Below are 19908 nucleotides of genomic sequence, written 5' to 3' on the forward strand. Positions count from 1 at the left end.
ACTCTGTGTACAAAGAGGAATTACAGGCAGAGATTTATTGCGTATTGCTCTGGTGATTTTACATTTGCATTAGATGGAAAGGGGGACCTATTTTTTTTGTGCAGAAGCAAACTCTTAGCACACACCAGCTGTTTATCCTGTGGAAACATGCACAGTATTCACAACCGAGTGGGGTTTGAGGTTTTAATCAGTAATGCAAATACATTCAGCATCACTAAGGCTGGTTGCCCTTGCTGGAGTGTAGTCAGTCACCCAGGTTACACATGGTGCTGGTCTGAAAAAGCTGTTTGGACATGTGCTGTTTTCAGAATCTGAAAAGTGGATTCAAAATGTGTCAGACTGTAAAAGTACTTATCACTTGCCAAAAAAGTAGTAGAAAGTATGCTTTGCAATTGGCAAAGAAATTTTGTTTTCGGCCTAATTTCAAAGCATGACTCTGTGTGCACACAGGAATTGTTTTTAGATATTTAATTTGTGAAGGTGTTATTGTGATTTTCATTTATAGGAAAGGGGTTTATAGTATTTTAAGATTTCAAAAGATCATAAAAAATGTAGTAATATATTTAAATAAAATAAAGGAATTTTTTTTTAGTTTTTTTCAGGTATTGCTGAAGAGCAGTGAACAAAATTTAAGATGCCTACAAAATCCAGACTAAAGAAAGACCACAAAAAAAACCTATATTTGAAGACAACTGGAGGACCTAAGTTAGTTGGAGATGCTCATGTTGGAAAAAAGAAAAAATCTTCTGGTAAGCAGACAAAAGATTTTTTAAAGAACATCTTCAAAAAAAGGAAAAATGTACAAAATGTCTGTACTGGAAAGAATGTTTTCAATAGAAAAAAACAGGAAAAAATTGAGAATTTAGTTAATGCAAATATACCTTCTGCAACAATAAAGATTAACTTAAACAGAAAAACAGCGTTTAAAGAGATACGTAGAAAAATGTTTCAGATAAGAGTTATGTCCAATTTGATAAAGGATGTGAAGAAATATAAGCAAAAGGCAAAATATTACAAGAGAAAAAAAGAAATTGAAGCCATTGCAGCAAAGGCATTAGAATTAAAAAGGAAACTATTCATTTTAATTTTGAATAGGATGCGTACATTAGATAAAATGGTTAATGTACTGAAATCACAAAGCAAAAGGAAAAGAGTAGTGAACAGAACAAACTTTTGTAAAGTGTTTTTAGGAAAATGGATGCATAGTTCAAGTAGTGAACCTTTTTTTAATGAAGAGAGTTATTTTCAAAGTAATAGTTTGCTGCATGCAGTTGACACCAGAGGTCGTGCTTATGAAGTGAAAAATGGTTGCATAATGGAGAAGGAGATATTGGTTCCAAGAGATGAGGTACAAGTGATGGCGGATGAGGCTATGGGGAGACGTCCTAAAGCCCCAGTGTACACTTGGAATTGTAGTAGTATTTGCACTGTGCGTCAGGAATCTATTGATAAATTTTGTGAGTTTCTCAGAGAATATAGTAAAAAAAGTGTAAAACAGAAGATTAAGGTGCTTCAAAGTCTAGATCCATGCAGAGTGAGAGAGAATACTGGTTTGCAGGGTCATTCTCTGGCTTGTCTATCTAGAAAAGTGTGTAATAGTGTTTTCCATCATTTTAGGATGCTGGCTGTTCATCATACTGAAATGAGAAAGTTTGTGAGACGGTTGTATTTTGCTAAAAGTCCAGCAATAAAGTTAGATGAATTGAATAGGGCTCTGTTCCGTGGATCGGTATCAGATGTAGAGAAGGTTGTTGATGAAATTCAGTTTTGTTACTTTGGTCCTGAACAAAACAGTGCAGAAAAGGACACAGTAAATGAGGAAGAAGTGGAAGAGAATGTAGAACCCTCTGTAAGTAAGACATTTAATGATCACATAACAAAATTTGCAATAATCTCTAATGAAAGACCAAATATTACTTGTATTTGTTGCCGCAGAACTCATTATAGAAAACAAACTAGGAATGTTGATCTCTACAGAAAGAGTGAAAATGAAGATAATTATAAGTGGAAGGATTTTGCCACATATATATTTCTAGAAAATTGTTTTGAATTGGGTGAAGATCAGCGTATTTGTAAATACTGTTACAACAAGTTAGAGGAAAATAGAATGCCGACCAGAGCTGTACATAATAATTTAGAATTGGATGCTATTCCTGCTGAACTTTCTGAATTAAATACATATGAGTCTATACTTATTCAATGTGTTCATCCGTTCCAGACCATAGTACGTATGGAGCCCAAAACTGGTAAATTACCTCCTTCAGATTTACTGAGAGGTTTAAAAGGTAGAGTGGTGTATTTGCCCTTGGATTTGAAAAAAAATATGGAAACTATTGATGCGGATACTTTGGAAACTGAACCATTAGTTATTCTGGTTAATGGTGTACCTACAAAGAATAAGAAGATTTGGCAGGAGCTGGTAGATGTACGGAAAGTACAAAGAGCAAATTTGTATTTGAAAAGGAATAACAAATGGTATGAAACAATTAATATAGAAGAAGAAGAAGAAGATGTACAAGAAGACACAGAAACACCAACTGGACAAATTGAAAAAGTGGACAAGTCAAAGGAAGAAGAAATTTATGAACATTTTAGCATACATCCTCTTCATTCAAAAGAAGTTATGGGAGACAATATTGATCTGTTTCAGATGAAGAAAGCAAAAGGAACTCCCGTGAGTGTATGGGAGGAGAGCTTGGAAGCTCGATGTTTTCCCCAGCTGTTTCCTAAAGGAAAAGGAGGACGATACGATGAACGTCCAGAACAGATTCCAGCTTCTGAGTATCGGACTACAAGACTATATGCTGAAGATCCCAGATTTCGACAAAGTATTCCTTATTTGTTCCATCTTTTATTTGAAAGCGACTTGTCTGCACTATCTTATGCAGTAAATCACATTTTAAAAAGTGGAGTACATTTACAAAATGTGTCTGCTAAGGATTTTATGGAGAAAGTGCAGCACCGAGATGATCATTTGGAAACACAACTGATCAATCTGATGGCTTGTCAGCGTGGGACAAATGAATATTGGTACCGACGCCATGGTGAATTAAAATGCATGTTACAAAATTTAGGAACACCAACATGGTTCCTTACCCTAAGCTGTGCTGAGTACGCTTGGGATGATTTACTGGATTTTCTACGAGAGGCAAATTCAAACATTAAAAACATCGAATACAAGACAGCAGGAGAACTGTGCTCATTGGATCCGGTTAATGTTTGCAGATATTTAAATCATAGATTTGAGGCTATGATGTCCTTCATCTGCAATAAAAAAAATCCACCTCTAGGAGAAGTAGTGGATTTCTTTTGGAGAAAAGAGTACCAGGCAAGAGGTGCTCCTCATATTCATATGCTGTTGTGGATCAAGGATGCCCCAAAGTTTGGAACAGATACTGATGAAGCAGTGTTATCTTACATTGAAGAATATGCAACATGTGCTATACCAAAAAGCACAGAAGAGAAAAAGTTAAAGGAGCAAGTTTTACGTTTCCAAAGTCATCGGTGTGGAAAATACTGTCGACGGAAATACAAGAGCAAAGATAAATACTACACTAAATGTCGATTTGGATTTCCTAGACCTGTTCTTTCAAATGGAAGAGTAAACAGTTTTATGTCATCTGTGAGACATACTATCACAAGAAAATCACCTAAGAATACCTACAACCTAAAAAGAAAAGAAGAATCAAAAAATATAAATGACTACAGCCCAGTCATTTTATCCATGTGGAATGCTAACATGGATATACAGTATGTAGCTGACAATTCCATTGCTGTTGCTCGATATGTAACGTCTTACATTACTAAATCTGAAAAAACTGAATTGAAAGAAATGTGGGAAGAGATTTCTCACGAGAAGACTGTCAGTAAGAAGCTGTACAGTTTCAGTTTAAAGATGTTATCGCATCGAGAAATTGGATCCTACGAATGTTCAGATAGGTTATCTTCTGCAAGTCTCTACTCGAAATCAAGAAGAATAATTTGGGCAAGTTTAGGCCTTGCAGCAATGAGAAATCGGGTACTGAAATCTGTTGGAGAAATTGAATATTTGGCCGAGAATGACCCAGAAAGTACAGATATTTTGAAATCAAACATGTTGGACACATATTATCCCAAGAGAAGTCAACATCTGGAGAACATGTGTCTCTATGAAGTGCTGCAGAACTACATTTATTCACGGAAAGCCGCAGAAGACATCAAAAATGGAAAATATAAAGTCATTGGTGAGGAAGGATGTTTGGTGAAGCAAACAAAAGGAAGTTTGATAAATCACCGGAAGCTGAGTTGCGACACTACTGACAAAAAGGAATTTTACTACTTGGCTCTTTTACAGCTGTTTAAACCATGGCGTTCAGAGGATGAACTACTGGGAGAATTTCAAAGCTATGAAGATTCATTTAATGCTTGCAAAGACAGCATACAATGCAATACATTCACAACTTATCTGCAAATGTTAAATGAAGAAATTGAACAGGAAACTACAATTGCAGCAGAAGTAGCTAGAGACAGTTCTCAGGACAGCCAAAGTTCAGGAACACTCAGTCAAGATCCCCTAGGACAACCAATCGTTGAAAATGAAGCATCAATAGCCATGAATGAAGTGGAAACGGCTATGAATCAAGCTCAAGAAGAATTTATAGACTTACAAAATTTGGAAAGACAACTGAACGAAGAGCAGCAACAAATTTATGAAGAGATCAGAAACAAAATTGATCACGGATTTCTACATGAAAAAAAAGAGTGCTCATGCACATCATTTCATCCAATCAGGATGTATGTAAGCGGACAAGCTGGAACTGGAAAAAGTTTCCTAATAAAAGTCATCAGAAGCTACCTAAAGCAAAACACGGATTCTACTTTGTCTTGTGTGGTTACTGCTCCAACTGGGTTAGCAGCATATAACATAAAAGGAATCACCTTACATCGTTTGCTAATGTTACCAGTGGAGCATGAGAACAAAATACAATACCACAAGCTAACTGGAGAAGCATGCTTGGAAGTTTCAAGAGTATTGAAGAAGATGCAAGTTCTCATTATTGATGAGGTGAGCATGGTATCAAACTTAATGCTTGCCTTTGTGCATTTAAGAATGCAGCAAATTCTAAGGACAGACTATGACATGTTATTTGGTGGAAAACATGTCATAGTTTTTGGGGATCTTCTACAGCTTACTCCAGTTAAAGGACAACCAGTGTTTAATACTGTGACACATGAAGACACAAAGAAGTCATTGGGAAGCATCGGTAATGCAAATATTTGGTCCTTCTTTGAGTACAAGGAACCTACTACTAATATGAGGCAAGCAAACGATGAAGAATATGGAAGTATTCTGAAAGATATCAGGATTGGACTACTCACGGAAGTTGGCAAAAAGGCATTACAGAGTCGGCTGCTACATAATTTATTTCCAAAGGAAGAAATAGTTGCAGAGAAGATATACAAGAACATTGCAGAAAAGAAAAGTGTCATCTGCTTAATGCCAACTCTACGTGAATGCTCAATATTCAATGAGGAGCTTTTAAAATTGGAAAAGGAAGATATCAGGAAATTGGAAGCAGTGGACAAAATTGAGGATGGAAGAATTACTATCACATTAACAGGCACACTGAAAAATAAATTGGATTCACTAGAGAAGAACATTTCCAAAACAGCTGGATTAGAAAAAAATCTATATGTTTGCATGAACTGTAGAGTATTTTTAAGGAGAAATTTGGATGTTGAAAAGGGTTTAGTTAATGGAGCTATGGGAAGAGTTGTGGGTTTTATTAATTATCAGAAAAAAGATGGAATTGAATGTTTAAAAATAAAATTTGATCAGATAGAAGAAGTTAAAGATATTTGTCGTTGTTCAGTTCGTTTCATGCTTGTGAAAGACTTATATGTACGTAGGAAGCAGTTTCCGTTTTCTCTAGCATATGCTGTAACTATTCACAAGTCTCAAGGATTGACTGTAGATTGTGCTTTTGTGAACATTGGTTCAACTGTGTTCAAAGAAGGTATGGCTTATGTAGCTTTGTCACGAGTGAAAACATTATCTGGTTTATTCATGAAAGACTTTAATGACTCAAAAGTTAGTGCTGATACAAATTGTGTAAAGGAGTATAATAGATTAAGAAGAACCTATGCTCCTCATTTAGGTCAGTATCCTGTGTTGGAGAAACGTGTAGTTTCTCGTAAAAGGAGAAATGAGAATATCTGTAATGAAGATGTAGAGAGGAGGAAAAAAAAGAGGAGTGATGTAATTGCAAGCAAAAAGAAAAAGGAAAATGAAGAAGAGGTTGTAGGATGTCATTTTGAAAATAGCTCTGGTGTCAACTGCTACGCTAATGTAGTGCTGAATGTTGCATTTTATCTGGAAAGTGTGCAAGAGCAGATAATAGTAAATCAGGGAAAAAGATTCTGTTCTGAGTTGAGTCTCCTTTTTCAAAAGCTGAGTAATGATAAAACTCAAATAGAAAGCGCTACTGAAATTAGAAAACTTTTAGATGTATGTTCAGGACAAACACAGTTTTCTCAAAATGTACAGCAAGACGCACAGGAATTCTTGATGTTTTTTCTTCAGGTACTGGAAGAAGAAGGGGTTCCCATTGAAAATTTGTTTGGTCTCTCTTATAAATGGGAACATAGTTGTGAAAACTGTTACAATATATGTGGCTCTAATGTTGATTCTGAAAGGTTTATTTATTTAACATTGCCAGAAAGTAAAACAGTCACTTTTGCTAAATTAGTTAAAGATGCTAATCATAGCATGGAATGCAGTGAGTGTAAATCTGAAATGTTTTCAACGTTAATTTTAAAGGAATACGGACAATATGTAATTTTAATGATGCAACGATGTAAAGCTGATGGTTCAAAATTAGATACTTTTATAAAGAAGTTTACAGGACAGCAATTATCAATTTCAGGAAAAACTTTTGTAACAGTTGCAGGACCTACTGTTACTTCTGGACATTACACAGTTTATCTTAAATGTGAAAAAGGCTGGACACTGTGTAATGATTCAAAATTGATTTTCAAGCAACGTTTGCCTTTTGATTTAGCAAATTCCTATCTAATCTTCCTGTAAACCAAAATTTTAGAGAGACTTGGCAAGATCTGTACAAAACAATTTTACCATTTTATTGGATTACCATTGGAATTTTCAAAAAAAATGATTTTACAAATTATCATTTGGCCTAATAGAAAGGTAACCAATTGTAATGTGGACTTTTTAAATTTTTAATGAAACTTTGGAAAACCACAAATTTAGACAAAATCGGTAACATCTGCACAATTTAAATTTTGGAATGTTATTGGATTGCCATTGGAAATTTATTCAAAAAAGATTTTTAAAATTACTATTTGGCCATGAGGAAAGGTAAACAATTCTATTGTGGACTTATTTAATTATTAATTAATCTTTCGGAAACCAAAATGTTACAGACAATCGGTGAGATCTGTACAATTTAAATTTTGGAATTTTATTGGATTAACATTGGAAATTTAATCAAAAAAGAATTTTAAAATTACTATTTGGCCTAAAGGAAATGGAACCACATGTATTGTGGAGTTATTTGAGATATAATATTTTTGGGATTATACTTCTGAAACAAAATTGTCAGACGGTATTTTAAAGAAATAAGTATTGATATTTGATGATATTTTTTAAGAATATTATGCATTTCTATAAAGTTATGTTTATGCAAAAAGACATTCTGGGCTTTTTTAAAACAATCTTTGAGATCGTTATTTTTTTTTTGCCCGCTGTTAAATGATGAATGCAATTGCTTTCACAATTTATAGTGAAATGCAATATATTCTGAAAACAGCAAAAAAAGGCAAAAACATTTTTGGAAAAATATGTAAATATGTGTACTGTATTATAAAATGTTTTATTAAATATTAATACTTTTTTCTTTTTTTTCAGATTGAGATAGAAACATTTCAAAAACTTGAACCATTTTTAAAGCAATTAAAATTAAATTTAAATTAATAAATAATTTTTTGAGCGGGTATGGTAAGTCAAAAATTTCATGGTCCCTTTTTTCCACTTCTCCACAATCACATTTTCAGTTTTTCATTGTAGTCTCTCAAGGACCTTGTAATGTGATAATTGATTTTTAGTGTTTTTTTTAAAAAAAAATACGCATACCGTACGCGTACGGTAAAAAAAACAATTTAAAAAAGTTTAAAAAAATATATAAAAAAAAGTTAAAAGGTAAGGTTGGCTCTTAAAAGAGCCGTTGTGTTCATGCAGGGACAGAGGAAAGAAAGAGTGGGAATATTAGTCTCTACGACAAATGTGCTGATCTATTAAATTGTTCACTAGGGCAACACTGGTCTCCCTATGACAAATTAGATCATGACAAGTGGCGCACCGAACTAAAACCCTCAAAAACCGATGGTTGATTTCCAGAGGACGAGAAAAAGGAGATGCTCCCCCCACAGATGAAGGGCTCAGCTGACCTGCCGAAGATGGACTCGGCACTGCAGATGATGGACCAGGCTGAGCTGCTGTGGATGTGCTTGGTTGACTTACTGAAGGGTTACCTTCAGTATGTCAAGCAAATATCCTACCGTGTACATCTTGAAGGTGTCTCAACATGGTGTGATTCCCGAAGGAATACTTCTTGTTGGGATTCCCTCTTGAAAGTACACGGCCACAAAGCTTACAAGTCACTAAGGGTGCATTTACCTTTTTCTTGTCCTCTGGAAAAGAAAAATACTCCCATATGAAAGAGCTCTTTTGTTTCCTCCTTCTCTGCCTCAAGGTAGTGCTGCTAGCCTCACTCTCAGAAGAGTTCTGCTGTTCTGCCATCGTATCACAAAGACAACTCAGCTCCTTCTCCTAAGGGATCACAAGCAGAAATGAGGGGAATGGGTGTGGTGTAGGAGAGTTCTAGAACTGAAAGTAGTTTCAACCAATCAAAAGTTGTGTTTCATGATCACATGACCCACCGTGCGCGTACGTTACGCTTACGGTGCGCTTACGGTGCGCTTACGGTAAAAGTACGCATGCGCGTAAAAAAGACACGCGCTCACGCGCATGCGCAAAACAGGCACGCCCCTTCACTTCCGCGTAACAAGCGCGTGCAGCGTACGCGTTACGCGCTGCACGCGCGTGACGTACGTCTACGCAAATTGCGTAAATGAACGCAAACAGCGTAGAAATCTAACGTAATGAAAGCAAGACGTGCGCTTACCGTACGCGCACGTTAAAAAAAAAATAAAAAAAAAAAAGGGGAAAAAAAACCCCAATATGTTATACTAATAAATCTTACCTGTTTATTTTATAAAAATGGTAAAAAAAACATATTGTAGATTTTTAAAAATTTAACCATAGTCTTTAAAAAAGGATAGAAAATTAAAATAAAAATATGTTAAAAAAATTGAAAAAATAAAAATAAAAAAAATAAAAAAAAAATTAGCATTTAAAAAACCTTGCAAATTCACTGAAAAAACCATGGGTTTCACACACGTTATAGTTAGGAATTAGCATTTAAAAAACCTTGCAAATTCACTGAAAAAACCATGGGTTTCACAGACGTTATAGTTAGGAATTAGCATTTAAAAAACCTTAGAAATTCAATGAAAAAACCAAAGGTTTCACACATGTTAAAGTTAGCTGGACATTTCACTCGTAAAAAACCAATGAAATTCCCCCGTTATAGTTAGTTCAGCTAACTATAACTCGCGCGCCCGCAATGCACTACTGATGACGTCACATATTACATCACTCATGACATGGTCACTGACATCACTCATGACATCACTGATGACATCTCAAATGACATCACTGATGACATCATCCTTGTGATAGAGTGGCAGACCTCCTCTTCCCCTCATATAACCTTTGAGACATCACTCATGACATCAGTGATGTCATGAGTCATGTCAGTGACCATGTCATGAGTGATGTAATATGTGACGTCATCAGTAGTGCATTGCGGGCGCGCGAGTTATAGTTAGCTGAACTAACTATAACGGGGGAATTTCCTTGGTTTTTTACGAGTGAAATGTCCAGCTAACTATAACATGTGTGAAACCTTTGGTTTTTTCATTGAATTTCTAAGGTTTTTTAAATGCTAATTCCTAACTATAACGTGTGTGAAACCTATGGTTTTTTCAGTGAATTTGCAAGGTTTTTTAAATGCTAATCCCTAACTATAACATATGTGAAACCTATGGTTTTTTCAGTGAATTTGCAAGGTTTTTAAAATGCTAATTTCTAACTATAACGTGTGTGAAACCCATGGTTTTTTCAGTGAATTTGTACGGTTTTTTATATGCAAATTTTTTTTTGTCATTTTTTGTAAGCCTTTGTATAAAATAATATATGTACTATTTTTTTTTATGCATTTTTTTCCGTGCGCCTACGGTAAGCGCTTCGTACGGCATAAGTACGGTGCGCGTACGTAATAGGATACGCGTACGGTAAGCTGACGCTACGCGCTATGGAAGTCATTAGTACAGCACGCCTACGTGATACGTGCGTGACGTACGCGTACACCCGGAAGCAACGTCGCGGTTACGCAGGGGCATGTAATGCGCATGCGCGATACGCGATACGTGCGTGACGTACGCGTACACCCGGAAGCAACGTCACGGTTACGCAGGGGCGTGTAATGCGCATGCGCGAGTGCAAGACATTTATAGAGGAGATGGTGTGCACTTCAATGATGAAGGGAACAGAGTCTTCCTCTTGAACCTTAGACTCTGCATCGGTACTTACTTGTAGGTACCACTTAAAAATCACTTCATAAACACAACGGCTCTTTTTAGAGCCCCCTAATATCTAAACTCTTAAATCTGAATTTTATTTCTTTTTTTATTTTTTTTTCTACCATACGCGTACGGTAAGCTTACCGTAAGCTTACCGTAAGCGTACCCCGCGATTTTTTTTAAAAATTAATAAATGTTTTCTTTGAACTTTTCTGTCCTTCTTTGATCCCCTTACAAATGTTAGGGGGTCTGTAACTCTCCTCCTTGCCCCCTTTTCAAGATATCACTCTTTTTTTTCTGAGTGAAACACACGAAATGGCGGCCGCCGCTTCCTGGTTTCGACCGATTCGAATGTTTACTAAGATCTAACAGCCAATCAGAATCGCGCTCGCGCACGCCACCGTACGCGTACGGTAAGCGTACCGTAAGCGCACCGTAAGCTGCCACAGATATATATATTGATTTAAAGGCTATTTTCTCAGATTCTACTGAACAGATTTACACCAAACCTACAAAAGGCACTTCCTTGACTTGGGGACTACCTCTCTGCCAAATTTCTAGTAATTCTGTTCAGCCGTTCGGGCTGTAGCCCTGTCTAAAGGTCCTATGGAAAAATGCATGGGAAAAACGCGTTTTGGGACCCCCCTTTTATCTTAGCCCCCGCTTGACGAATCCCCCAGAGACTTTCAGGGTAGGAGCGGAGCTCAACGCCCCACCTATTTTGAAAAATTCGCGAGGATTCGTCGACCGGCGCAAAAGTTATTCAAAATAGAATGTTGCGGATTTCCTATGGTAAGAGGGTCCTAACTATAACTACCTACTGGCGACCGCCAGTAGGTAATATATATATATATATACTGGCGGTCGCCAGTAGATAGTTATAGTTAGGACCGTGTTTCCATAGGAAATCTGAAAAGTCTATTTTGAATAACTTTGGCGCCGGTTGACGAATCCTCGCGAAATTTTCAAAACTAATGGGGCGCTCCGCTCAGCTCCTACCCTGAAAGTCTTGGGGTGATTCGTCAAGCGGGGGCCGAGAAAAAAGGGGGGTCCCAAAACGCATTTTCCCCATGCATTTTCCCATAGGACCTTTAGTCGAAGGTACAGCCCGAACGGCTGAACAGAATTACTTGAAATTTGGCAGAGAGGTATTCCTCAGGTCAGGGATGTGCCTTTTGCATGTGTGGAGTCAATCTGTTCAGTAGTTCCTGAGAAAATTGCAGTTAAAGCACATAAATATCTATAGCCGCGCTCTGATTGGTGGTTACATGTCAGTCAACGTTCGAATCGGTCGAAATCAGGAAGTGTCGGCCGCCATTTTGTTTGTTGTGGCTGCGAGAGTGAAAAAGAGAGGTGGCGAACGTGAAAAGGGGGCAGGGTAGAGAGTTCCTGACCCCCTAGCCTTTGTCAGGGGGTCCCTAAAGGACCCCGAAGGGTGAAAACAAATTTTTTTACATTTTTTTTTTAAACCGCGGGGTGCGCGGGGTGAAAAACCTTAAAAAAATTAAAAAAATAAAAAATACATAACTTAGCATTTAAAAAACCGTACAAATTCACTTAAAAAACCATAGGTTTCATACACGTTATAGTTAGGAATTAGCATTTAAAAAACCTTGCAAATTCACTTAAAAACCATAGGTTTCACACATGTTATAGTTAGGTGGACATTTCACTTGTAAAAAACCAATGAAATTCCCCCGTTATAGTTAGTTCAGATAACTATAACTCGCGCAACCGCCACTCTATCACAAGGATGATGTCATCAGTGATGTCATGAGTGATGCCACTGACCATGTCATGAGTGATGTAATATGTGACGTCATGAGCAGTGGATTGCGCGCGTGCGAGTTATCGTTATCTGAACTAACTATAACGGGGGAATTTCATTGGTTGTTTACGAGTGAAATGTCCACCTAACTATAACATGTGTGAAACCTATGGTTTTTTAAGTGTATATATATATATATATATATATATATTTATATATCCAAGAACAAAGATGCCTGTTGTGAAGGAGCCCACACGGGTAAGTTTCATTCTGCCACAAATTTATTGAAAGAACAGCAATGTCCATGCAGTTAAAAGGCCTCGCATTCATAAAAGTTCAGCCGACGCGTTTTGTGCGTGAAAGCACTTCTTCATGGACTGGTTATTGCTTTCAGCAGGAGTCATGGCTTTTTTCTCTCGGCACTCAATATATACAATTCTCCCGCCTCAGTGGGCGTGGCCACCCAGTGGCCTTCTGGTAATTGTTGTGCTTTGTTTTTTCCTCAAGTGAGTTGCCTGACTCTTGCCAATGATAAAGCTTGAATTAATCCCAAGTGGGTCATGGGGCACATTAGGACCGCTTGACATGCTTGTTACCTTCTTCCAAAGGCAATCACCCATCCTTAGTGCTGCAGCGTCGGTTGGTGCTGCTGCAGGGCTGCACACGTGCAGCTGGGCCCCCTCGCGACTCAGGCCGGGCCGCTAAAACATCCAAGAACAAAGATGCCTGTTGTTCTTGGATATATTATATATATATATATATATATATATATATATATTTATATATATATATATATATATATATTCACTAAAAAAACCATAGGTTTCACACACGTTATAGTTAGGAATGAGAATTTAAAAAACCTTGCAAATTCACTGAAAAAACCATAGGTTTCACACATGTTTTAGTTAGCTGGACATTTCACTCGTAAAAAACCATTGAAGTTTCCCCGTTATAGTTAGTTCAGATAACTATAACTCGCGCGACCGCAATCCACTGCTGATGACGTCACATATTACATCACTCATGACATGGTCAGTGACATCACTCATGACATCACTCATGACATCTCAAATTACATCACTGATGACATCACTGATGATATCATCCAGTGAATATGTGTCTTTCTGAAAAATAAATATTTTTATATCTGTATATCTAAAGGTTAATGGAAGAATAAATGGGTAAATAAGTGTCTAAATAGATGGTTTTTTTTTGTAAAATTAATTGTATAACTGACTTATTAACAGTATCTTAGTGAATACAGTGATGTAATATGTGACGTCATCAGCAGTGGATTGCGGTCGCGCGAGTTATAGTTACCTGAACTAACTATAACGGGGGGATTTCAATGGTTTTTTACAAGTGAAATGTCCAGCTAACTATAACATGTGTGAAACCTATGTTTTTTTCAGTGACTCAGTGACTATATATATATATATATATAAATTCACTGAAAAAACCATAGGTTTCAGGGGTGTTATAGTTAGCTGGACTTTTCACTTGTACAAAACCATTGAAATTTCCCCGTTATAGTTAGTTCAGCTAACTATAACTCGTGCGCCCGCAATGCACTGCTGATGACGTCACATATTACATCACTCATGACATGGTCAGTGACATCACTCATGACATCACTGATGACATCTCAAATGACATCACTGATGACATCACTGATGACATCATCCAGTGAATGTCTGTTTTTCAGAAAATTAAATATGTTTTATATATGTATATCTAAACAATGATGGAAGAATAAATGGGTATATACGTGTCTAAATGGATGATTTGTTTTTGAAAAATTGATTGTGTAACTGACTGATTAAGTGTATCATAGTGAATACATGGCTTAGTGAGTAATGTTTAAATATGTAAATATCTGTATCAATCTCTCACTTTGTGTATAAGTGGCTGCATGGGTTGGTGAGTAGCTACGTGGGTGTCTATATAGGTTATTAGTTGGTTTTTTGAGTATCAGTCTGAGTGTCTGCATGGTTCGGTGGGGGGTATTACGTAGTGCATAGGTGCATGAATGAGTGACTCACTGTTTGTATGTGTTGAAGACAGCATGTGTGCAGGACTGTATGGGTGGATAAGTGTGTGTATGGGTGTGTTAGTGAGTGAATGACTGTCTCAATAGTGTCTTTATGAGTAACTACATATGTTTTAAACTAGTATATGTGACTATTGGTGTATATAAGTGAGTATATGTGAGAGTGAGAGATTGAAAGAGTTCCTGTATGAATAAGTATGTGTTTCTATAAGTGATTGTTTAAAAGACTAAGTATGTGTAAGTTTCCGTAGAAGTAAGTGTGGTGGTGTGTGTATAACTGTATATGCAAGTAAATGTATGTTTGATTCTTTATTAGCATGAGTGACTATGTGTGTGAGTAACTCTATCGATGAGTGGCATTGTGTAACAGGATGTATAGGTGTATGAGTACATATGATGAGTGAGTACATGTATGAGTGACTGTATAGGACTGTTGGTGAATGAGTGGATGTTTATGTGGATCTTAGAATTACTGAAGAGGTTGTTGTAACTGGTATTGGTATGTCCATTGTTTTGAACATTTTAGTCTCTATTTTTGAATGTGTGTATCAAAGGTTATATTAGGATGAGAGGAGGTCTGCCACTCTATCACAAGGATGATGTCATCAGTGATGTCATCAGTGATGTCATTTGAGATGTCATCAGTGATGTCATGAGTGATGTCACTGACCATGTCATGAGTGATGTAATATGTGACGCCATCAGCAGTGCATTGCGGGCGCGCGAGTTATAGTTAGCTGAACTAACTATAACGGGGGAATTTCAATGGTTTTGTACAAGTGAAAAGTCCAGCTAACTATAACACCCCTGAAACCTATGTTTTTTTCAGTGAATTTCTGAGGTTTTTTAAATGCTAATTCCTAACTATAACGTGCCTGAAACCTATGGTTTTTTCTGTGAATTTCAAAGTTTTTTAAATGCTAATTTCTAACTATGCCTACAGAGATAGGACATGTGAAGAAAGAAGAAAAAATGCACAGAAAGAAAAAAATGAAGTGCAGAAAGAGGCAACAGAAGTCCTCAAAGACGAAGAAAAGTGCAGGAAGAAGGATAATGTGCAGAAAGAACAAAAAGAAGAGTAGAAAGAATCCTTGTTGCAAAATCATCCTGTACCCTCAACTTTTTCAGATGGATACTGGTGGTAACTGAGTCTGACTAACCAGTCCTAGAGCCAGTGCTATGTTAAAAGACACTTAGAATACAGTGAAAACACCTACATACACTAGGGAACATTATGCATTGTGGTCCTCCTGTGATTAGCATGACCTCCTCTGTAAGCCCCTAGTATATAGTAGGGCAGGGGGGTTAAAACTACCTCTTAAAACAGGCCACAGGGCGTTTTTGCACACGTTAACTCAGGCCCCGTCCCCTCCCTTCACCACGGTGTAAACACGCCCTGTGTCCGTTTTTAGTTGAGAGATTAAGTTCATTTGAATCCTGAGGGTCCCTAGGGTCCAACTAGCCCACTAGGTACCTCCAGTAAGTGCTACAGAGCTGCATTGCAGAGAGGTGTAAAAAGGGGCTTGCCCTCAGAACACCTCTCTGCAGAGCAGCTCTCTGGCACGGCCTGGACCACCTCTCTGCAATGCAGCTCAGTGGCGCTTACTGGAAGCACTTGATGGGCTAGTTAGCCCCCAGGGGCCCTCAGTATTGAAGTGAAATTATATCCCCAATTTAAAACGTGCCATAGTGCGTTTGCACACGTCACCTCAGGCCCCGTCCCCTCCCTTCACTACTGTGTAAACACGCCCTGTGGCTGTTCTAAGTTGAGAGATTAAGTCCCCTTGAATCCTAAGGGTCCCTAGGGTCAAACTAGACCACTAGGTACCTCCAGTAAGCGCCACAGAGCTGCGTTGCAGAGAGGTGTAAAAAGGGGCTTGCCCTCAGAACACCTCTCTGCAGCGCAGCTCTCTGGCGCATACTGGAGATGCCTGTTGGGCTAGTTGGCCCTCAGAGACCCTCAGTATTGAAGAGGAATTAATTCCCCAACTTACAACTCGCCAGGGGGCGCGTTTGCAGAGTGCTGCAAGGAGGGGGCGTGGCCTCCGGCACAATGCCAGTCTTTTATTTATTTAAATTTTTTAAGAAGGGGGGCTGTGTGGTTTCCCTTCTTATTCTAATTTATTGGCCCTGATGACCCCATCCCCCAGGGCCTGTCTCCTAATTATATTTTTTTGACCCCAATCCCCAGGGCCGGCCACTGTTTTTTATTATTTTAAAAAAATATATAGACACACCTAGGACATGCTGGACAAACCGTACGTACCTATCACCATGACGATTTGCGTGATATTCATTAAAAGGCGACTATGCATACAATGAATCCATGTGGAATGTATTTACACCACTAGTGAAGCTCTGACATGTCTGATGCCCTACCGTGCCTAATCCCGGTAGACACCCTCATCGTTTATTTATACAAACATGGGTAGCTATTGACGGGCACATTTAATACACATGCACACTAAGCCATTCAAAGGGGATTCAACAAGAATTCAACCAAAACTATGCAAGAAACCCCCCTCACGGTTAATAAAACACACATCCACTGCCGGATGTGTAATACTTTTTATTTTACTCTCTGGAAAGGGGACGAAGATCATTTGAGAGTCACAGCGCGCTCCTGGCAGAGCCCAATGCTGTGTTACACCCACCATTGCCTGCCGAGTGCCACACACCTCTGTGTTGTATTCCACCAGCTAGTGCATATGCTATGACACTCTCTAGCCCATGTGCACTGTAACACCACCCCGTGAATATGTCATGCCACACTTGTCTTCGCACGGGTTATATTGCCCCATCTAACGTGCCTTCCTCGATGCCTATGTTATAACGCACAGTGCTATGCCATACATATTACAATCTGGGATCCATATCTTTGTCACAGTGCATATGCAACGTTACACTCCCCAGCACATATTTTATATTACAACTTTAGAGACTAGTTAGGTTACACAACACTGCCCTGTGCATATTACACTCCAAGGCGCATATCGCATAGCACGCGCTAGTGCCTGTGCTATCTCGCGCTCTCCAATGAATCTGTCATTGCGCACAATGTATTGGATATTATATTTCACGCCCGGTTCATCTTATATCACACTTTTTGGTGCATAGTTTATACCATACACTATATCTAGTTTTAATTTTCAATCGTGCTCTCAGGACTATGTTCTATATAACACTGTGTTCACCTACCCTTTTCACGGGCATTACATTTTGCGATAGGGGGTGGAGGGTCAGGGGGTGTTTCTGCCAAGTGAGCCCGGAGTCACAGTCACAAACGCCCTCTTCTTCCTGAATAAAAGTGAGATTATGCTGCATACTTGTTCATATTTTAAGTCGTTCGCACAGACACACGTTTTAAAAACAATAAAGTTCCTAATACCCGCCTTCTCTGAACAGTTAGCTTGCTGCCCCATCCCCCTCCTCCCTATCCTCTGTTGTGTGAATCCATGGACTAGCCTCCTCCCTCCTGCCATGCATGGTCTGATGTGCTGCCACTGCCCTCAATTTAGTATGATGTACCAGTCCACTCCTCCTGCCCTCCATTGCCCAATTCTATGCCCCATCATTGACCTCCTGCTTAAACTCTGTGCTTAGCTTGCTGCCCCTATTCTCCTTCCCCCTGCCCTCCGATGTCTTTGTGCATGCCCCTGCTCCATCCTTTTTGCCCACCATGTTCCATGGACCTGCCACTCCTATCTACTCTGAGTGTTCTGTTGAGCTGCCACTCCCCTCCCACCTGCCTAGCATTGTCAGATGACTGTAACCTGTCCCTGCCACCTCCACCCTGCCTGTCCACATGCCATGCCCCTATCCTCTTCCTCCTGTCCTACATAGTCCATTGTACTGCCACACCCTTCTGCCCTCCCTGGTCTGTTGTGCTGCAACTGCTCCTCCTGCCTGCCCCGTGCGGTCTGTTGTGAGGCCCCTTCCCCTGAACTTTCTTGTCTGTGCACAGGTCCTGACCCTCCCTTCTATCCTCCATCGTCCTTTGTGCATGCCCCTGCACCCTCCTGCTTGCCCATCATAGCCATTGTGCTGCCACTAACCCTCCCACTTGCCATGCATGGTCTTCTGTGCTGCCATGGCCCCTCCCACCTTCCCTGTGTGGTCAGTTAGCTGCCCCTGACCCCCTCCCACCTTCCCTCCATGGTCTGTGTGTATGCCGTCACAGTCTCACTGTTGCTCTTCATGGTGTGTCTTGCTTCTAGTGCCCATCCTGCCTGACCACAAGTAAACAACAGGAGAGGAGGGGAACAACACGACTAATCCCCTCTGGAAATTCGTATAAAACAACAAAGTCAGTGTAATGTAAACAAGGCACTACTTATCAGAGGAGCAATGGTCCGCAGATTCAGAACAAACTAGTATGTTGTTGAGAAGAAAGCAGACCTGCACAAATGATACCCATTAGGTATAAAGCCCTCACTCGCCAACCTGGTTGGTGACATGCTTCATCATCGGGCTCCACTGGGATGACCGAATGTCATCCCAGTGTGCTGCAACGCCAGATTACTGCGGAGCGGGGTTCATGTGAGGTGACAGTGAATTTAAAATTTCCAATTGAGTCAAAAATGAATTTTAATAGTTTTGCTAATTGGAAAAATTTAAAAGGAGTGAAGGTCAAAAAATAGAAGACCTGTTTCACTCCACGGCGGTCAACATGTTTCTGCCTTAGTGAATGTTCAGCAGGCTTTCTTCAGGACCAGAGTGGAGGTGCAGAGTCCCGGTGGTATGAACGCGCTAAGGTTCACCCTTCCGTGGACTACTGTGTGAAAAAGTATTTACAGTGAAAAATCCGCCAAGAAATATAATGGTGGAGAGAAACGAGTTTATTTAAGAGGCATATCCGTTTGAAGCCTCAAGGATCCCGGGAGGGGGGTGGGAGCAAATTGGCACACCGCCCTTGCTGCTCAGCACCCGTATGTAACCTAGAAAGCCTCTTGCCACCGGGTCCGGTGGCAAGAGGCTTTCTAGGTTACATACGGGTGCTGAGCAGCAAGGGCGGTGTGCCAATTTGCTCCCACTCTGGTCCTGAAGAAGCCTGCTGAACATTCACTAAGGCAGAAACATGTTGACCGCCGCGGAGTGAAACAGGTCTTCTATTTTTTGACCTTCACTCCTTTTAACTTTGCGGACCATTGCTCCTCTGATAAGTAGTGCCTTGTTTACATTACACTGACTTTGTTGTTTTATACATCCTGCCTGACCTCCATGGCTATCTTGCTGCTCCTGCCCTGCCCCCTTGCCCCCAGCCCTCTGTTTACATGTGAAGACCCCTACTCCCTCCCTCCTGGCTTGTCTGTTCCATTGTAATGCCCCTGATCCGTCCCTCCTGCCTTTTATGGTCTGTTATGCTGCAGCTTTCTCTCCTGTCTGT

This window comes from Triturus cristatus, chromosome 4_1, assembly GCF_964204655.1.
Source record: "Triturus cristatus chromosome 4_1, aTriCri1.1, whole genome shotgun sequence".
NCBI lineage: Eukaryota > Metazoa > Chordata > Amphibia > Caudata > Salamandridae > Triturus > Triturus cristatus.